We start from the raw sequence: 20,643 nt of genomic DNA, 5'->3' as shown, positions 1-20,643 counted from the left end.
ATTGTGCCGTTATTGCGTGGGCATCAGAGTTTGCACGTAGTATTAATATTGATCACAGCATTCATCAAGGGCCAGCTATACTTAGAAGTAAAAGCACAACCTCTACCATTTCCTCGTAAGCTGAAACTATGCAACTATTCAGAAAAGGTGAAAAATATCAGAAAAAGCTTTTAGTCCCACAATAACGTCTACCTATACAAGCAGGGGTTTTGGAACAAATGCTAAATACAGGCCTAAATAAAATACCAATAATGCCCTCAAAGCAACTAAAAAGGATTTCAGCAGCCTTCGCTGCAAAACATTCCTTGAATTTATGTGTCGTGGGAAGAACGTAGTTCCTCTATGTGCTCTCATTTATCTAGCGCTAAATGAGACTACGCATGGCTGATATTGTGAAGAAAGAAAATGTGGCATTTGATCTCTTTTTTCTAACCGAGACCTTTCGTCATCCTGATTGCCTCGCACCTTCTATCACGTACTCCTTCGGCTCCGATAGGAGTGCGGCTCCGTTGTGGAAAAATATGACGAACGCGTAACAATCTCATCTAAACTGCACGAAGTACGTGTTGACGTGTAATACTAAGAGTGTATTGCCCGACATCGTTTTTACAGCTTCTGAGTTCTTATATAAGAATTATGGTTGTAAAATCTTGAATAAGGGATATGGGTGCAATATAGTTTCCTATTCATAATGTGTATGATGTCAGACCCATTCATGCCCTTTGTTCATCATAATTATCATCATCAGCCTATGTAAGCTCACTGCAGGGCAAAGGCCTCTCCCATTATTCTCCAATTACCTCGGTCCTGTGCCAACTGTGACCAATTTATCCACGCAAACTTCTTAATCTCATCTGCCCATCTAACTTTCTGCCGCCCCCTGCAACGCTTGCCTTCTCTAGGGAACCACTATGTTCCCTTAATGACCAGCGGTTATCTTGCCTTCCCATTACACGCCCTGCCCACGTCCATTTCTTCTTCTTAATCTCTACTAATATGTCCTTAACACGTGTTTGTTCCCTGACCCACTCCGCTCTCTTCTTGTCGCTTAATGTTACACATATCATTTTACGCTCCATTGCCCGCTGAGTCGTTCACAATTTAAGTTGAACCCTCTTAGTGAGCCTCCAAGTTTCTGCCCCGTAGGTGAGTACCGGTAAGATGCAGCTGTCATACACTTTCTTCTTCAGCGACAATGGTAGGCTGCTATTCATTATCTGAGAATGTCTGCCTTATGCACCCCACCCCATTCTGATCCTTCTAATTATCTCTTCCTTATGGTTGGGATCTGGGGTCACAACTTGGCCTAAGTAGATATATTCGCTTACCATTTCCACTGCCTCACCACCTATCTCAAACTGCCGTGCTGTCCCGAGGTTATTGATGATTACTTTAGTTTTCTGCATATTAATTTTCAGGCCCACGGTTCTACTCTGTTCGTCCAGTGCGGAAAGCATGCTTTGCAATTCGTCCCCCGAGTTACTTAGCAAGGCAATGTCATCAGCAAATCTGAGGTTACTGAGGTATTCCCCATCAACCCTTACTCCCACCTGTTCCCAATCTAACGTTCTGAATACTTCTTGTAAACATGCTGTGAATAACATTGGAGAGATTGTGTGTCCTTGTCTGACACCCTTCCTTATAGGCATTTTACTGCTCTCCTTATGGAGGATGATGGTAGCTGTCTACCCATTGTAGATAGACTCTAGTATTCTTACATAATGCTCATCTGCCGCCTGGTTCCATAATGCCTGAATGACTGCTAGGGTTTCGACCGAGTCAAATGCTTTCTAATAATCTATGAGGGCTATATATAGGGGTTCAGTATACTCAGCGCACTTTTTCTATCACCTGATTGATCGTGTGATTATGGTCCATTGTTGAATAACCTTTACGGAACCCTGGTTGTTCTTTAGGTTGACTGAAATCTAAGGTTGCAGAAATTCTGTTAGAGATTACCTTGGTAAGTACCTTGTAGACAACTGACAGTACGCTGATCGGGCTGTAATTTTTCAAGTGCTTCATGTCGCCTTTCTTATGGATTAGGATGATGTTCGCGTTCTTCCAAAGTTCCGCTACCATTGCGGTCATTAGGCATTGCGTAAACGGGTTTGCCAGTTTTTCAAGTACAATATCTCCGCCATCATTCAATAGGTCTGCTGTTATCTGATCCTCACCAGGTGCTTTGCCCCCTTTCATTTCTTTCAAAGCCTTCCTTACGTCTTCGGTCGTTACTGGTGGGATGTCTATCTCCTCTGAACTACTGCCTCATTTGGCATTAACCTGGATGTCCCGGCTACTGTACTGATTCCTGTAGAACTCCTCGGCCACTGTGACTATTTTATCCCTATTTTGATGACATTGCCTTGCTTATCTTTAGGTCTGATACATCTGATTTTTCCCCACGCCAAGACGCCTCTTCACAGATTTCAGGCTACCTCCGTTCTTTACAGCATATTCGATCTTCTCCATATTATACTTCCGTATTTCAGGTGTCTTACCCTTATTGATTAACTTCGAAAGCTCTGCTAGTTCTATTCTGTCAGCTGTGGAGGAGATTGTCATGGTTTGCCGTTTCCTAATTAGATCTTTCGTCTCCTGTGAAAGTTTGCCAGTATCCTGTCTAGCCATAGTGCTCCGACGTCTAGTGCACACTCCGTGATAATACGTGTACGGTTGTCGCTGGCTTCCTGTGTCGTAAGCTCGGCTTCCTCGTTAAGAGCTGAATATCGTTTCTGCAGCGCGATCGTGAATTCTTCTACTTTACGTCTTACTATGGGCTCATTTATCGGCTTCTTTCGTACTAGCTTTTTGCGGTTCCTCCTCAAATCTAGCCTAATTCGCGATCTTACCCTACGGTGGTCACTACACCTCACGCTTCAGAATGCTTCCACATCCTGCACGACGCCAGGGTTATCGCATAATATTAAGTCTATTTAATTTTTATGCTACCCATTCGGGCTCCTCCAGGTCCACTTCCGACTCTCCCGTTTACAGAAGAAGGTGTTCATTATGCGTAGGTTATTCCGTTCTGCAAGCCCAACTAGTAGGTCCCCCCTGCTATTTCTACAGCCCAGAGCATAATTCCCAACTGCCTTGTCTCCAGCCTGATTCTTGCCTACTTTGGCATTGAAGTCCCCGATAACTACGGTATACTGTTTTTATATTGGCCATTGCCGATTCCACATCTTCATAGAAGCGTTCCACTACCTGGTCGTCGTGGCTGGATGTGGGCGCGTAGCCCTGCACCACCTTGAGCTTGTACCTCTTATTGAGCCTAATTACAAGACCTGCTGCCCTTTCGTTAATGCTATAGTATTCTTCTATGTTAATAGCTATGTTTTTATTGACTAGAAGTCCCACTCCCAGTTCTCTTCTGTCCTGTAGACCACGGTAACATAAGACGTGTCCATTTTTCAGCACCGTAAAGGCTTCGCCTGCTCTCCTAACCTCACTAAGCCCTATTGCATCCCATTTAATGCCCTCTAATTCCTCGAACAACACCTCGAGACTCGCTTCGCTAGATAAGGTTCACGCGTTAAACGTTGCCATGTTTAGATTCCATTGGCGGCCTGTCCGGATCCAGGGATTCTTAGCACCCTCTGCTGCGTCAGAGGTCTGACCGCCGCCGTGGTCAGTTGCTTCGCAGCCGCTGGGGACTGAGAGCCGTGGGTTAATTGGCGTATTCATGGAAGGTTGTGGCCGTTACTACACCAGCGTGGCCAATCCTGCTCTGGTGAGGGAGTGCATTACCGGCAATGGTCGCCGGGGTCAGGCTGCACCCCAAGCCCCTTTGTGCAATTCCATCAATACGAGTTTTTTTTAATCCGGTGGGAATTTTCCGGCACCGGGATTCAAGCCACGGTCCGTTTGCACGCGAGGCGGATGCTCTACCTCTACTTCATCGCTGCCCTGGTAGGACCGAGTGGTAGTAACTTCATGGTCAGCATATTGCTGAAAGCGATATATTAAAAGCAGAAGAAACTCTGCGAGTTTCAATTTGCTGGATTTGAATCTCGGTTAAGTTACGTTTACAGTAACCCGTTCCTGTCGGTGTTTTTAAGTCCCTTCACGTGCCTAATATTTCTGAATAATATTCATGGTTATGATATTCTACACTCTTACCGGGGTCTTTGAAATTTTTAGCATGAAAAGCCGAGCTAGTTTCTACAGATGTACTTTTTAAGACGGGTGAGATTGTGCATTGAGCAAAAGTATAGGCACAATTGGTATTTACTTCATCACCATTATTTAGGAGAAATTATTAACTAGTACTAGAGACAGCGGACATATCTTTGGTAATGGGTAATTCTATTTTCTTTGAGAAAATGCGTCTAACGGGACTCAAATTTTAACATTTTTACTGAAAATCTGTGTGATTCAGCACTAAAAGAACGGCCTAAAAGCCATGAAAACCAGCTCCACGAGCTTTCATTCAATATTTGTGTGCAAAAATAGCTCTCAACGTGCACTGAAATTGGTAGAGTGTGCGTACTTTGGAACACCTTATGATTAAATTCCGTCGGGAGTACGGTTACGTGGCGGCAGACCAGATGACATGAAACATGCAGCGATGAACCGGTGCATTTATATGATGAGACGAACTATTTTCAAGAGGCAATAACGGAGGCCGTGCTGGCTTTGCACTGCACAAAGCTTCTTCGTCGTCGTAATAGTATTGGATGGTGCGCTATAGTGACATCATGATTGCCCGGCACGTCCCGTGACAATATCAATATTTGCCGCTTAGAAAGTTTGGAACTTCTTTTAGCACGGAGTATCAAGGAACTTTATGTGGTATTTCCGAGACATATATAACTCTCGTAATGGCTGTCAGATACCAGTCTTTCAGGGATGGCGGTGGACCTGTACCACACATTAGAAATGCACTCAGTATGCTTATTTGGAGTGATGTGAAAGTTTTTCATTGCTGAATGCGCTCTGCTCATAATGTAAAATACGCCCACGAATAGGCCAAGTGCTACAGGCACAAGTGTAGCGCCGTATAAAATATTCTGGGCTGCGACGCTCTTTTCTGATGCAAAACTGAACAACCCAGAAGTGTTTGTTGTAAGTCTTGCATCCTTACCCGTGGTGTTCCCAAGGGGTGAGAGGATATGGTGGAAAAGACATAACGGTAATTGTGCCTTGACGCCCACATGAATGAAACCAAAGGATACTATTCCACAACACCGATGAATCCCGTTGATAGCGCAGTAAATTGCAATATTTACGGATAAAAAACTGAGTCCTCCTGTCTAGCAGAATTCCGTGCCCAGCAAAGCTGCTGCAAATGTTACCCTTCAGTGGCTATGATCGCTATATCGATTGACAGCATTACAGCACGCCAGATTATTTGCAACTGACCCTTAAAGCTATTTTGTTAACCACCTTGAGAGTTACCCGGCAGTTGTCGAGACCAGACTGGAGAAGTGGTGAGATGCTCGTGAGAACCTCTTTCTCTCGTTCCTCCTGCATGCTTTGCGTGCAGCGGCTTGATGGCTGGAAATTTCCTCGTGATCCGCCGTCGTATGGGCACGTGTTTTTGGCGTCACCTTGAAACTCTCATGTGCCAGATGTTCACGAGGTTTTCCTTGGTCGGCATCTTTAACCTTCAGTGGCATATCATTGATTGTGTCGCGTTCATTCCCTTTATTGCTTGTTTTTATAGCGTTGGCAATGGACAGGGCATGTCAGCAAAATTTTTCGCCATTGATAGCCAGATACAGTGCGATAGGATGACATAGAACGAAAAGATCATGCTGACACCCCGCGGGGATATTGGCTGTGGTGGGGGCCTCTGGCGGCCTAGTTGGGTTGCTCCGGGTAACCTCAGGACGAAGTGGCGGCAGCTCGAGTACAGGTTTCCGCGTCTCGATGTGTTTGCCAAGGCGCGTGGATTCTCCTCGCGAACAGCGTGAGACAGATGCTTTGTGGTGGGCTTCCGAATGTTTTAGTGGAGCGTGGACACAAAAAACTCCAAAACGAAATATATGACCTCAAATGGCATTTGTAGGCGCTAAATGTCCGTATATGCACGAACCTCGAAATGGACACTTATAGGACAATGACGTATTGCTTAAAGTGTTTCATTTCCCTTAGTTTTTGCTTATATGTCAAATAGGCTTGATCGGACTCAAGGGAAAAAATAGGCATTTTGACTAAAATTTCAATCTTTAGTGACACCTGTGTGTGGGATACACTTTCTCCCTCTTCAGTTTTCTTGTTGTTGAAAACGCAATATCCTCTCGGGAATCATTCATCACCCTGAATGTCAAGCCCATAGAGTTAGGCTAGACTACCGTCGAGACCCCTTGGTAGATTAACAGCGGACGTGTTCAAATCCAAGCGGTGTACTTGTTTTCATCAGCTGTAGCATAAGACGTGGGCAGAGCATGTAATGCGAAGGCAAGATAACCGCTGGTCATTAAGGGTAACAGAGTGGATCCCTAGAGAAGGCAATCGTTGCAGGGGGCGGCAGAAGGCTAGATGGGCAGATTAGATCAAGAAGTTTGCGGGGATAAATTGGTAACAGTTGGCACAGGACCGATGTAATTGGAGAATAATGGGAGAGGCCTTTGCCCTGCGGTGGGCGTAGATAGGCTGATCATGATGATGCGGATGAGCATAAGAAAAACAATCTTACTGCAGTCAGGTAAATACTACCTATGAATTCGATTGTTTGGCAAAATAAGATACTTTTTAGCAGTCACCTACTCGAAGGTGTGAGCCAAATTGAAAAAAAGTGAGTTTTAGTTAACGTTCAGTTTTTATATAGCTATTACGGGTGTGTGCGTCACTATGAATACGTCTTCTTCACACCTTACCACCGCCCTCGTTCCGCCTACTAAGCTGCGGAAATAGTCCAATACAATAGCAGACTGCAGGGTGAAGGGTGACTGTCATTGTTGTTGTGGTTTGACGGAAAGAAAAAAGGGAAGGAATTGCAAAGGGGATATTAGAGGGCTCAGAAGAGAGCTAACCAGCATATAACACAGGGAAGGGGAAGGGAAGTGGAAGCTGGTGGGAGAGGGGGGCGATCTCTAAGGAGGAGGTGCTCCTTAATTTCTTCAATTCCCATTTTCACTACTTCTCCACATTAGTGAACATGAGAATGATCTTCGATAGCCTGAGCTTGTCTCTTAAGAAGTCCTGCCTATACACATGGGTACTAGTTTTGCGCGCCAGATAGATATATTAAAACAAGCTGTCAAGCTGGTTTTTCTTACCATTCCTTAGTGTGCGCTACCATAAATATTTGAACAGAATTCCAGTATGAGCGAAGTTCTTGAAACTTAAAAGAAACGTGCAATGAGCTGTTATTCCATGTCTTCATTTTGCATGGATTAAAAAAAGATAGCCGGCAAGTATGACGTTGATGTCGTTAAGCCGGCAAACAGTAAATTAGACAGGATTATAACCAGATTGACAATAAGCTGTCTATAAAAAGTGGTTCGTAAAGAAAAGGTTGTGGTGTAAAACACCAGACTGAAGATATCGATTGCCGATGCAATGTGCTGTACTATATTTCTTTGAAATCCGAAGAGGTGTACATTGGGCAAACGGGTCGACGTGCAATGAGCGCCTCCTTGAGCACAGAATCACTCTTAAGGGCACGTCCACGTCGCATTTACCATCACATTGAAATAGTTGCGGTTGCTATCCGCGTCTTAACCGTATCACTGTTTCGATAGCACACAGAGACAGGCGAACAAGGGATATTGATAGTCTTCCTTATAAAAAATAATTCTGAAGAATGTATTAGCTTCCCGTCCATATCTGTACTGGAGTGTGAAGTGGCTTCTCTCGACGTATTCCTCCGTAGGTGATTGCTATATGCGTTTTATATGTAGAGGTCAGTATTGCTAACAGTTGCACCCGCTTTTAAATACTTCTTCACCTTGTAATAAAACATCAGTTGCTGGATAGCGCTTGCGTTGTTGTCTCCCATGGTTTATCCGCGCGTTTTCACCACGATGAATATGTACCCTTTGGCCCAGTTATCCCCTCTTTTTTAGCTAGATTTCTAGAAGGTGTTGGGGTAATTCTAAGGAAAATATTTTACGAACTCAGGCTGCTCATATTCCTATAACACAACGGCAGAGAGGCGCAGTAATGGACGGTGGTAATTGACCTAAATTACTGCGAATACTTTAGTTGCCACCAACTGTGGTATAAAAAAGCGGTAATACTTAAAAACTTACAAGTTGTAGAAAACCCTTGGAGTCTTTGTGTGACGGCTGCTCCAAAACACCCGGAACATGTGCAACAGAGGAAACAGAAGCAGAGCTTTCACGCCCACGTGGGCCCCGAACAGGGTAGAGACGGAGCGGTGGCAGCGGCTGAAGCTGCCCTCTGGGCGACAGAGAGCGATTCTTCGACCATGATAAAAAAAAACGTTTAGCGAATGGCACTTATTGCCGGGGCAAATGCCGGAGCCCCAGCGGCGACGGAGTGGAGTGTGCAAGATGTCGGTTGGTCACTGCTGGAGTGACCCTTGCAGGGAAATAAGGATAAAACCTTTGTGGCAGTGTTGGCTCAAAACAGAGCAACGACTACAATGTGAGCTTCGCTGGAGTGGCCTTTAAGGCGGAATAAAGAGTGACCCTTCGCGTCGGAGCGACCCTATGCCTGCATACGGAGCAAGCGGTGGTTATTGTCGAAACGCCCTCAAAGAAGGATACATAGAGCCTTCACACCGCAGAGGCTGCGTTAAGAGTGGGGAAGAGAGCGCGCCTGCTCAGCATCGCGGCCTCAGAGGCGTGCAACGTTATTTGTAACAGTTGGCTTCGTGGCCGGAAGAGAATGGAGGGCGATAGAGAGCACGCTCTGGTTGTAGCAAATTTGTCACTCGCAGTGGCCTGCCAGCGCATGCCTGAATACAAACCCCATATAAGCGCAGCCTGACAATACCCTCGCTTTGACGTGCATATATGTTCCCAGCATGGTTGCCTTTAGACTGAAATGACGTGGCCAAAACTTGTGAATACGGACATGTATCTGTCATCACTGGCAGCAACAGGTGTTGCGTATCTGACCTTAAAGGTGCCCTGATCTGTCAGCACCCCACGAAGCACTGCACTCGCATTCTCACCGCCGTAGTCCACAAAGAAAACAAATTCCAAAGCGTCTGTCTTGCGGACTCTTTCTCCGTATTTCGCAGTGTTCCAATGTTCCAGAGACAGCGCAGCCGCGCGCGCCGATAGGCAGCCACGGCGTTTCTGTGGCCCTGCGACAGGCATCCCGCCACCAGCCCAGGGGCACGTAGTTCGTGTAATCCGTGGCGGAGCTCATTCACGTTCGAATTAACCACCTTTTTATACATAGGCTTCTATTGGAGCTTTGGCAGACCAAATCGTACATTTAGAATTATACACAAGTTCTGATTATAGAAAATTGGAATAGTTGTTACTTGAAAGAATATATATCTCACCTTCCCTCAAAACTAGCGCCTTATTGGCACCTAAATTAGTATGTTGTGGCAAAATGTAAAACTATAATGCTGGGTTCTACCGAGATGCCATACTTTTAATCCCTGGCTTGTTACTTCGTTTTTCGTTTTACTACCTACCAGATTTAAGTGGGTCTTCTACTGACAAGATGATGTACGAGGGATGGTAAAGAAATATCTTCAGCTTCTGAAGCTACGATTGTAATCTTAAAGGCCAAGGCCTAATGTACCTGAAACCTCTAGTTCCACTGATCTGATGTTACACCCTGTTATTCTCCCATTGCAAACTTTATTTTGCTTCAAGGAGCCATTTTGGAAAAGTGTACAGCAAAAGTCGTAAGTTATTTTAAATTTCGGTGACAAGGTTGCTTTAATTATGATAACTTTAGCAAAATGTACGTAATTCTCAATACTTTTGTGAGAAAGAAATCTGCTTGAAAATACGATAGCAAAAATTCTGACGATATAGTTTGTTATGTCACTACGCTCCCAAGTAGTGGGCATGAACGCCAAAAATAGTACATTTAGGAATACCAGGGATAACGTACAAAATGTGCTGGTATGAATGTAAGATCGTTCATGTTTATGCTGGCGCGTTCTGTAAGGAAATGGCACTCCGAATGCCTGAATATAAGAGGTGCTTGTTCAATAGCAACATTGTATACCTCGTCTTTGCCCTGTGGTTGAGACATTAAAACCATCTTTATCGAAATTGGTCAGGCTGTTCTTTGCAATTTTTTTCCATAAAACACATCTAGCATTTTTAACCAAATAAGGTTTTCGATTAGAAACCTTCTTTTGAATTTAGGAATTGTCTGCTGCACTATTCCTTCAGGTTGTATTATTAAGACGTAACCACAACGGGACATACATATCCGGCTGGGGCAAAAAATACAACAGCGTAATAAAAATGCAATCAGAAAAGTCTGCGGGAGAACCATGAATAGCTTCTATGGCAAACTTTGCGATTGAATTAAAAGTTTGACAAGCAAGAACGACTCTCTTTTTTAGAGTGGAATATTAGTTTTTCTACGAGGTTAACTTAGGTGATCGCAGGCTGGTGAGGGGAAGAATTACGCTAGACTGCAGCATAAGCCTAGTAAAAAAGTAAACCCAGCTATCGCTATGAGCCTAAGTGAAGTAATCTATATACAATATAAATATATAACCGCCATTGGTACCCGCATAGAGATAGTTTTAAAACACAAGAGCGTAACACAATAATAAGCAGTAGATGTAAAAAGGGACTTAACCAACAGTAACTAGAAAATCATTTGGGAACAATTGGAGCGTAGGCTGAGAAAACCAAAATTCGAAATTTTTACTGGTGAGGCAGCAAGCACTTTAGCAGTGTTAGCAAAACTTATCACTGGAAAGGCTGTTTATACTCGCAGCTGCAATTTGACGAAGAGTCACAAAATCGAAAAAGGTGATGCTTTAGGCAGTCACGAAAAATCTCACCCTTGGTATTGATGTAAGATGCGCACCACATGTAAAATGGTCGCGCAATGGGCGTAATAAAAAAAGATCCTTACAGCAGTCGGTAACGGTCTAGCGAGATTAGCTTGCCATTACAGACCCGCGTAGAAGTGCCGACGCTGCTGACTTGGTGGGCGAGGTTGCAATAAAAACTAAAAACAAAAACATTCTGAAGATTGAGAAGGGGCGTTGCGGAAAGTGGTAGATTGGACATAGATATAGACAAATATGAATCGTCACCGAAAATATGTTTTCATGGTAGACCTACTTATCCAGCGCGAAAGGGTGCACTCTTCAACTGGTTGCCCGGCAACCGGATATCCTGTTCTGGAATGAGACGGTGGGCGATCTGTCACAAAAAGATAGTCTGTTTGACACTTGCCTCGAGTTGCAGCAGACTTACCAAGTTCGCGGCTTATCGGGAGAGCTTGTGGGGTGCCATGCGGCGCACTAATCGAAAAAAAACGCAGCCAAGGAAGTAAGAAAGGCCGCACCTTTGAGAAAAGAAAGTAGAAACACACGGCCCAACACACTTGATTACGTTAGGAATGCAAAAAAAAAGATTGTGCATTTTGCTATAAAGCTTTGCCACAATCCAGAAACTCGCCAAGTGATTATATATGATGTAATCTAACCAGCACGTGTATTTGGGAAAAAAGGCGTCAGGTTGCTATAAGAATGAAACGTACTTGTAAGGAAGTGCGAGAAACGAGGATGTAGCAATACCTAAACGGTGGGACGTGGAGCCCCAAGCTTCCTGAGTTTTTATTGTAAAGAACATTAAACTAAAAACCCACCAAAGGCAAATAAGCAGCCGTATAGAAGAGACACAATGAATACAGCACAATATGTTTATGAATTAACAAATAAGGCCATTTGTGATTAAATTAGGTTGATTAAAGCATCTCTGACGCTTATTTCTCCGATTAATGATTAGAAAAACTTCCACAATTTCCCGCGCTTTCCCATCGTTTTGCCTGTGGAGAATATTCAAGCACCACAAAACAGGATTAAGACCGCAGGTGTGGCAACGACTAGAGGGATGGAATGGTCCCTCGCGATATTAGGCTTGTGCGAGCTCCCGGAGTACATCAAATGTCACCTTGTGTTACTACAGAGAATTCTACCGTGTGGATCACAGATTCTGTATGTCCAGGGCGCTCTCCCTGCAAGTCACGCATTTCTGCGAGTACTTCACATAAAGCCCGGGATAACCCCGTCTTCATTTCTTTTCTGTACAGCCAAGCAAAATTCAGATCGTCTAATTCTAAAAGAAAATGCAAGCCCAACCTCATATCGCCCGTGGAAGTGGGACAGTGACACTCGATGGACATAAAGACTGACTGCACATCGTTTTATTTTTTTTTTCGTTACCGTCTTGCAAGTGACTTGCAGGACCGACCTTCCCATTTTGTGTAACGTTTCGCTAATAGCTGCAAGGATATCGCGAGGTAAGCCAGACGTTTTCACCCTGTTGACGTGTTTGTAAAGGTTGGTGACCATAATGCCAGAGAGGGTTTTGTAAGCGTACCTTTTAAAAAGGACGTTCTACTGCCGACCTTAATGTTTTTTTTAATGTAGAAGCATTTGTTAATTATGTTGCTCAAAACTGCGGCTTCCGTGACACAAAAACGGCTAACAGATGGTGAAAAAAAAGCTAAATTGCATCAAGTAAAATAAAAACTGCAAAGAAACAAAAGGAAATTGAACTCTTCAAATGACACCGCCAAATGCAGGGAAGCTTCTATAAGCAAAGTAGCTGGTCGAGTTGAGAAGAAAACTACTGAGAGTTTGTGCTGTTTGGGATCCAAAAGAGGATACATTGAGGTGCGAGATCAGCATAGAACCTCTGAACTACCATGACCCTTTTTTTAGTAGATGGAAAGACAAACACAAAAAAAAAGTACTATATGAGGTAAGTACACGGTCAAGCGAACACAAGAGTTTAAAAAATTGAGGCAAACACAAAGATATCAAAATTTGGGAAAACACGCAGAAGCGTAGTGAAGACGGAACCAGTCATGTGGTCACTGTAAAGTGTTATCTACAGGGGATTATTATTATCACTCTCCAAGATTTTAAAAAAGAGCAATGTCAATGCTTGTGAAAAACCTGGTACGTAATGTTTTTAGTAGATTACAGTAGCCGATAGCAATTTTTAGTGTTCCCGCTGTTGTCGTCGTTCGCCAATACGTCCTGCAGTACCTTCTCTGAAGATGACGATAGACGATAGTGGGGGAAGTGTAAGAAAAAAACGCGTCCCGTGGCCGGAATCGTACCTATATCCCTGACGTTATGAAGCTGGCGCCTACCTGTCTGCTCCCTTTCGACTCGACCGAAGTGAACGCCAAGCAGCAGGTACCGGTTCGCGTCGTTCACCCGAAACACAAACGTTAGGGCTATGGATTCCACACCCTATAGTTATTGTAGGCATCCCACAAAAATGGTGCATACCTTCAAAGTAGCACATACTCCCAGTGTGGGACTGGCCAAGCAAAGAATCCACCACAAGAAAGCTTCATGTTCAACCATCGTCGTCGTTAGATTGAGGGGTGCAGGAGATTTTCGTCGCAATTCAGAATTACCTATTTACACCTTTATTGGTCCAATTAGCAAAATGTAAGTAATTATCTAACACGAGAAGTGGTGTCCAAATCATTATGTACCAATGGAGCCACAAGGCACCAGCGGCATTCTTATTGCATAGTCTTTTTATGGGCGAAGCACCTTAGGGGCTCACGCTTTCGGCGTCTTCTGACGCCGTCTCATGTCGTCACGGTAACTAAAGGTGTCAGACGATGGTCCAAAAAGAAGTGTATGATCACAATAAAACCAGTTCTAAATATACTGACATAATTTAAATTACTTTAAAGTACAGAGAAAATCAGGATTTATTACATTATTCACAAATATTTGTTAAATTCCGTCTCAAAATAGGTTTCAAACGCGAGGTTTTCTCCCCTAAAGCATGCTTCTTAGTATGCTGCGTCTAGTGACACGAGGATAACTTACGGCCACTCTGCCTCTCATTTATTAGCTTAAATCTGATTCAGCGCAAAAGAGGGGGCCACCGCCTCATCAGGCACGCGATTGCTCCTCCTACCGGCACTTTTCCGGCGCCCAATTGGCGCGCGCCATGTGGCAAAAAAGTGACTTACAATCTTTCAATGCGCTTATACACTGCACGCTTCGCAACTCCCCAGGTTTCACATTAGTGGAGATGGCCCGTGATTTTTTCACTGATAAAGAAATCCCCGTCTAGTTATTAAAATACCGCACGAAGGCACTCCTACCCGCAAAAAAAAAAAATCAGCGCCTTCAAATAAGCCGACTGAAAGAATAGTGCCGGAAGAAACAGCGCATGACCTTAATAATGGAATGGAATGAATATAAACACCAAGTTTCGCTCCGGGCATGTCAATGATAAGGCACAAATTAGGCCGCCATTTCTTCTTTCTTGCTTTCCTTCGTCTCATTGTCGCTAACTAAGAGGGCGCTAGTTCAAAGGCGCTGCTTCATTGTTGGGGCGCTCTCACGTGGTATTTTTTATATTTCGCGGAATAAATATCTGTCTAAAATCAGTACACAATTAGTACGTCTCTGAAAATATAGATATCTTACGTGCGTGTCCAGTGCTTATACACTTCAATAACTGGGACAGTAATTCTCGAGTTATAATTACCGTATTCAATCCCATTCGCAGAAAAATTTAGTGGCTGCTACTCCACTGCACTGGAAATGTTATGCTTCATGTAACGCGATTGCTCAATCTTGGTGAACGACAGTTGGGACACTCTGTATACAAGCGCCATGGTTTCAATAAAATTAGATTTTGTGGATTCATGTGGCTTTGCATGCGTATCACTATAGGTGATACAGCCCCAGACCAGACAGCCGAACGGCTGAAATCGATTGGACAACCCAGGATTTCTGATTCTAGGGGACTAAATGTGAACCTGGTGAAAATATTCTGTCCTTGGATTTAAAAACATGCGGTAGGGACGTGTCCTGTATACTAACGGAAAAATTTTAGTATGGCGATTATTCAAGCTGCAGTTATATCTGCAGCAAAGCCCATGGCCACTCACAGCGCACATCGATTGGCAAGGAGGGCGATTGGCCAAGCCTCAGTCATGGCAATCGAAAAGGCAACACGTCGCAAAGGAATAAACGTGAGGGTGAAATAGGGAACGTATGCGCAGCTCTGACTATTGGCCACTTTAGGCACCACACGATTATTGTGCAAAGAATGAACACGCTGCAGTCCATGGAACATTTTTCTACTAATGTTATCATTGCGTTATATACAGCGACGGACTCTGAACCGTCTACTTAGCAGAGGATGTCAAACGTGGAGGCGGCCGCAATTCCGGCATACCCGTTCCGCTGTTTACAAATAATGCTAAGGGCTGCTTTTCTGCCTAGAAACCTCTGAAAACCACTAAAGTGGGTTTCTTGATAAACATGACAATGTCCTTGGAAGATGGTTGTATTCGGGAAAGCTAATCACCAGATACAGAAGTATATTACCTACTAGAGGCTTAAACGCGTGAATGAGACTATGGGCAGAATACGACAAAAACTATCACTATGGCATCATTGCGTAGTTAAGATCCGAGATTTGTTAAGATGACTAAGTTGTGATCAACGCAGCCGTATGGGCGGAGGCACAGCGTATGCAATTTACCTCGTGATCCTCACTGCTATAAAAATGTTAGACGAAAAGGGTGCAACCATAGAGCCAATAAATACCCCTTGTCGATGAATTAACAACCTGTTTACCTATCTTACGAATGTAGCATTTAACTGGACCTATACAATATTTTCAGAAAGTTTAGATCAGTGTGCCATAAAGCGCGATGAAAGCAACCATCAGTTTCCCGCAAAGCATAACTTTCTGGCGCTGTAAGGAACAAAGAAACCTGTTCAGTATTATTTCTAGACCAAGAGCATTCGCGCAGATTTTCGTCGGACAAAACTTTTACATCCTGATAATTAGGCACCCGGAAAAGATCCCACAATTTTAGGCTAGAAAAATATTTCGGCACATACATGCGAAGTGCCTTCTTCGGAAACGCTTGCCCAGAACGAAATGTGTCGTTTGTAGCTTTTTACGGCTATAAAGACCTGCAAATGCCGATTTTTTTTTTCATATTGAAAAGGGACGACTGGATTGCGTACGTATATAATTAATAAAACAATTCATTTACGTATCATTTCATTCTTACCTGCGGTTGCTGGTTTGCCATTGTGTTGTATATTTTATGCAATTCCAAATAAAGGTTTAATTGTTAGTTGCACTAATTCCCATTGTTTGGGCGTCCTTTCGTCCTCCTTTCTCCTGCTTTTTTTTTCAAATGTGAATTTGTGAATGTGAAAATGTGAAGTGGCCCCTCCTAACTTTGAGACTGAATATAAATTAAAAATTGAAAACTAGAAAAGCATTCGACAATTTTCGAAGGAATTATCTCCGTGAATTTGTATGCAGATGGCCGATAATTCATCGAGGGAGTAAATAAGAAAATTCTTACGGAAAAACTGAAAACGAGCTGCGCACTACACAGGTGGTTTGAAGTCAATGAGAGAGGCCTTCGTCCTGCAGTGGACCTAAGTAGGCTGATGAAGATGCTGACGAGTTTTCAATTGCATCGTATGCGTATTACATCAGAAATGTTAATGTGACCGTACTTTTTAGTCAAAATATAGAAGCCATGTTTTCTATCTTAGGATAGTGGTTGCACTTGCAGTGCCAACTCCTGCGTAGACAAATGGGGTTGCTGGACTGAGTTTACGTCACCCCCTCTCCCCTCTCACCCTATGTTCTTTTCACTGCATCCCACAGCCCATCCCCACGCCCCACGCACTCCTCGGTGCTAGCTGCGAAAAAGACGGTCGGGTTGTTCGTGCGGTGTTTTAGCTGCTTTGTGATTGTTATGTTACAAAAAGAAGCATTTATTTGCTTTTAAGTGTCTGGGTTCAGTCTGAGAAGATCGTCCTGCCAAGAGTTCGCTTTTTTCCAGAGGAAAGGAAGGAATACAAGGGTAGACACAGCCAGAGCTGCACTGCAAAAATGAAGGCAGTTCGCACTAACACGGACGATTTAAGGGTAGCGAAGGTGGATGCAACCTTTACGACCATCACGAAGGTTCAAGTCCACAATTGCAGCCGATTTGCTTCATCTTCGCTGCCGTAATGACCTTTACTCCATCGTTGTTGGTCTAGGTGTAGGCTTCTTTCATTTTTTTTGAAGTGATAATCATTGGGCATCACCTTGAATGGGCATATGCTATGAGGTGTCTTTCTCGTTCACACAAATTGCTGTTCTCATTACCGCGAACGCTGGAGTGTTTGTTTTTTTGGCTAATCATGGCCAATATCGATTGATTTGATTGATTCATTGTAGGGTTTACCGCGCCGACGCGGCGCAGGCGATGAGGCGCGCTATGATGGAGGCTCCGGATTAATTTCGACCACATGATTATCTTTAACGTTCGCCGAAAACTCGTACACACGGGCGTTTTCTGCTTTTCGCCTCCATAAAAAAGCGGCCGCCACGGCCGGGAATCGAGCCTGTGTCTTCGTGCTCAGCAGCACAACGCCTTAGCCAATGACCCACCACGGCGGGTCTTGGCCAATCTCCCTAAGTGAGCATGCTTGGCTTGGCAAACGTGCGGATGGGCCGCTGGGCGGTCGCCGCAATCTTGGAAAATCACCCTATGTGGGTTTGCTTGATTTGACAAACGTGCGCAGTGGACGCTGGGCAGTCGTCGCGAGGCACGAACACATGAGCGCGAGACATTTTCTTGGTTTTGTTAACTACCGGACGGTCGTCCACACCCCCACTGCGCATGCTCGGCTTGCTGAACGCCCGATGGTGTCTTACCCTTTAATGGCTCCTGGAGCCACAGTGTTGCCGGTGTCTTCCTGGGCCACCACGAGACGAGCACGCTTCACGCGCCTTCGATGGTTCATCGTCGTCAGCGGTGGCGTGCGTCGGCGAGTCTCGGGGGACCGTGATCACAAGCAGCCCACAACCATCCGGGGAACGTGCATCGACCTCATCTTCAGCAACTTTATGGTTCATCCACTACAACAGCCCTTGACTTTACATTTCGCAGAACATAAGGCGGTCATAATCAAAGCGTAACGCCAACCACAGCTTGACGTCACCAACGTTGAACATGATGATGAAAAACTCCTCTGTTGTGAACTGAAGAGGGTCAGGAGCCCTCGTCAGGCACTTAATGCCTTTAGCTCCTACCCCTTCAGCAGGAATAGTAACAATGTCTGCTCAAAAATAAGGTCTTCTTCTTCTTCTTCTTCTTCTTCTTCTTCTTCTTCATAATGCCTAACGAAAGACAAAATCATACCACGTATAACGTCTCTCTCTCTCTCTCTCTCTCCTCAGCAACGTGCGCGTTGGTGACATCCCTCGCAGGGCACTCTCACGTCTTCTATCAATGATCGCACCCTTCGACCCTTCGGGAAATAAATCCCAACAAGGCAACAACATACCGCCGGCAGGTTCTCCGACGTCAACCTCGGCGGGAAACTCCCATTCTGTAGACCTCGCAGGACCTCCACAGACCGAATCTGCTCCCAGTTCCTCCCCTTCTCTCTTGGACCCCAATGTGCTCTGCTACGCATGCCATGGCACAACGAAGGCTGACCTTCCGCACCTCGTTTGGTCTTGCCTGGGCCTTGCCGTGCTTCGCGCCCAACACCGCCCGGCGTGGGTTCACTCCAACGAAGAGTGGATTGGGCCCTCTTGGCGCGTCAAGGACACCTTGACAGCACTCTGGAGCTTTGTCTTTGCGGCGTCGATGGCTGGACACTACTAGCGTCCTTCCTGCCCTCCACTTTCCCCTGCGGCTTCGGGCCATCCTTTCTTAATAAAGTTTTCTTTCTCTCTCTTTAATGCCTCTCCACTCTAACACCCCCCTCCTCCAATAAAATTACACCATCTTCCCGTAGGATGCTTATGGTCGAGCCTGTTCCCTCCCTTGTTACGGCGTCCACACCTCCACTGCGCATGCGCGTCTCTCCATTCTCCTCCTCACAGCCGTATAAACCAGACGTACACACACGCTGCGCGCTACTCCACTGCGCGTGCGCGTCATCTCCTCCATTCGCCTATTCCCCCTACCGACGCATCTCCTTAGTCTAACACAACACGCCGACTCTACTCATACTACTTACCTCAACTCTACTTACACACCAACCAACCCCCACTATTGCGTCGCATCCCCCTCAGGGTTTCCCCACGGGAAGATGGTGAAATTTTGTTCAACTGCGAACACGAAGAATTACCATTTGCTAAAGAGCTTAGCTCGAAATATACGTAACCAACTCTTTAATAGTCCGGATGAAAACAGGACTCCAACTAGACAGCGGTGTTTACTCATCCTACTTTTGGTCTACGACGGCGAGCAGGAAATACCTTGCTACTATTATGCTGTTCGTGACATTCATTGTTCCATCGCGCCACCTGAGACTCGTTGTTTTGTTAAATTTTTGGGTATGTGAGTGTAGGCTTCCTTTATTTTAGGGACGTCCAGTTTACTTTCATAGTTGTTTTCCTCTGTGCGTAGCATAATAGGGCTGTTGCCAAGTGAATGTTCACAGGTGTACGGAAAAAGGTAGTGTTTGCTTGTCCAAAGCAGAGATCATTCGAAAACATAAAGAAATTCTGTCTCCCGGTTGCTTCATGCCGCAACCGTTCCGGTAAACTGACTCTCTGGCTCGTAATCTCAGTTCGGTTTTGAATCTTCTCTCTCCTTATTGAAGAATGATTGCTGTGGCAAAAACGCAGCAATTGCTTCGTGTTGCGTTTTTTCAGGAAATTGATTTTGGAAACTCGGATCGCTGACGCCGCGGCTCTACTTTGGCGGAGGCTTCACTAAAGACCTGTGGTTTCAGTTAACTTGCGTTATAACGAACTTAAGGGAGGGCTGAAAGACGTTTTACAGAGGAGCGCTTATCTTCTATGTGGTTGTCATTTGTTGTGTCGGGTTCCTCCTTAAGAACAAAGAGGGACAGGGAGAATGTTTAATAGTGCTATGTGGTTTGTCCAGTAGAGAAGTTACACGCTTTTTCTGGCGAAAAATGAAACGTTTGAAAAAAAGCAAGAAAGAAATAATAAAAGAGATAGAAGGAGATAAAAAGGAATGAGAGAAAAGAAAGAAATAAAAAAGAAGAGAAATAAGAGGAATGAACAAAGCTAAGGTCTGTAGTTTGGTCTAAAAATAGCAAAATGCACGCAAGAAAGCGCATTCAGCGGTGACAGTCAAGGTGAAATCATACAACAAATGTTTGCGTTGGCACGTCGCAGAGTTGCGAACCCGACCTCCAGGACAGACGCAGGCGCACACGCGTTCTGTGATGCGCGGCATATACGCCTCGAGCTTCGCGATCGCTGCGCCGCCTGCCGCCGCTTCTCCGCGGCGTTGACGGGATTTGCGCTGCGTGGCTGATAGGGGCTCGTGCAGTGTTTTGGTTCTGTTTTGCTTTTTTTCGCCTTTCCACACCCTAAAAAACTGGTTATGGTGACGTCTATAAGCAAATCGCACGTTTAGGTCACTTAAAAAGCAGCTGCGTCTTCGTAGAGTACGCGATAGCCTGAAAGAGCTACCCGGGGACGCGGTTCTGCGCGCTTCGTCGCCGCTCTTCCGGGAGTCGGCGACGGCAGCAACATACCACCCTTGTCACCTCCA

This window comes from Haemaphysalis longicornis, unplaced genomic scaffold (assembly GCF_048455015.1).
Source record: "Haemaphysalis longicornis isolate Haplotype H1 unplaced genomic scaffold, Haemaphysalis longicornis Haplotype H1 scaffold_47, whole genome shotgun sequence".
Taxonomy (NCBI): domain Eukaryota; kingdom Metazoa; phylum Arthropoda; class Arachnida; order Ixodida; family Ixodidae; genus Haemaphysalis; species Haemaphysalis longicornis.
The sequence above is the reverse complement of the archived record's forward strand: the minus strand, read 5'-3'. Positions refer to the sequence as shown.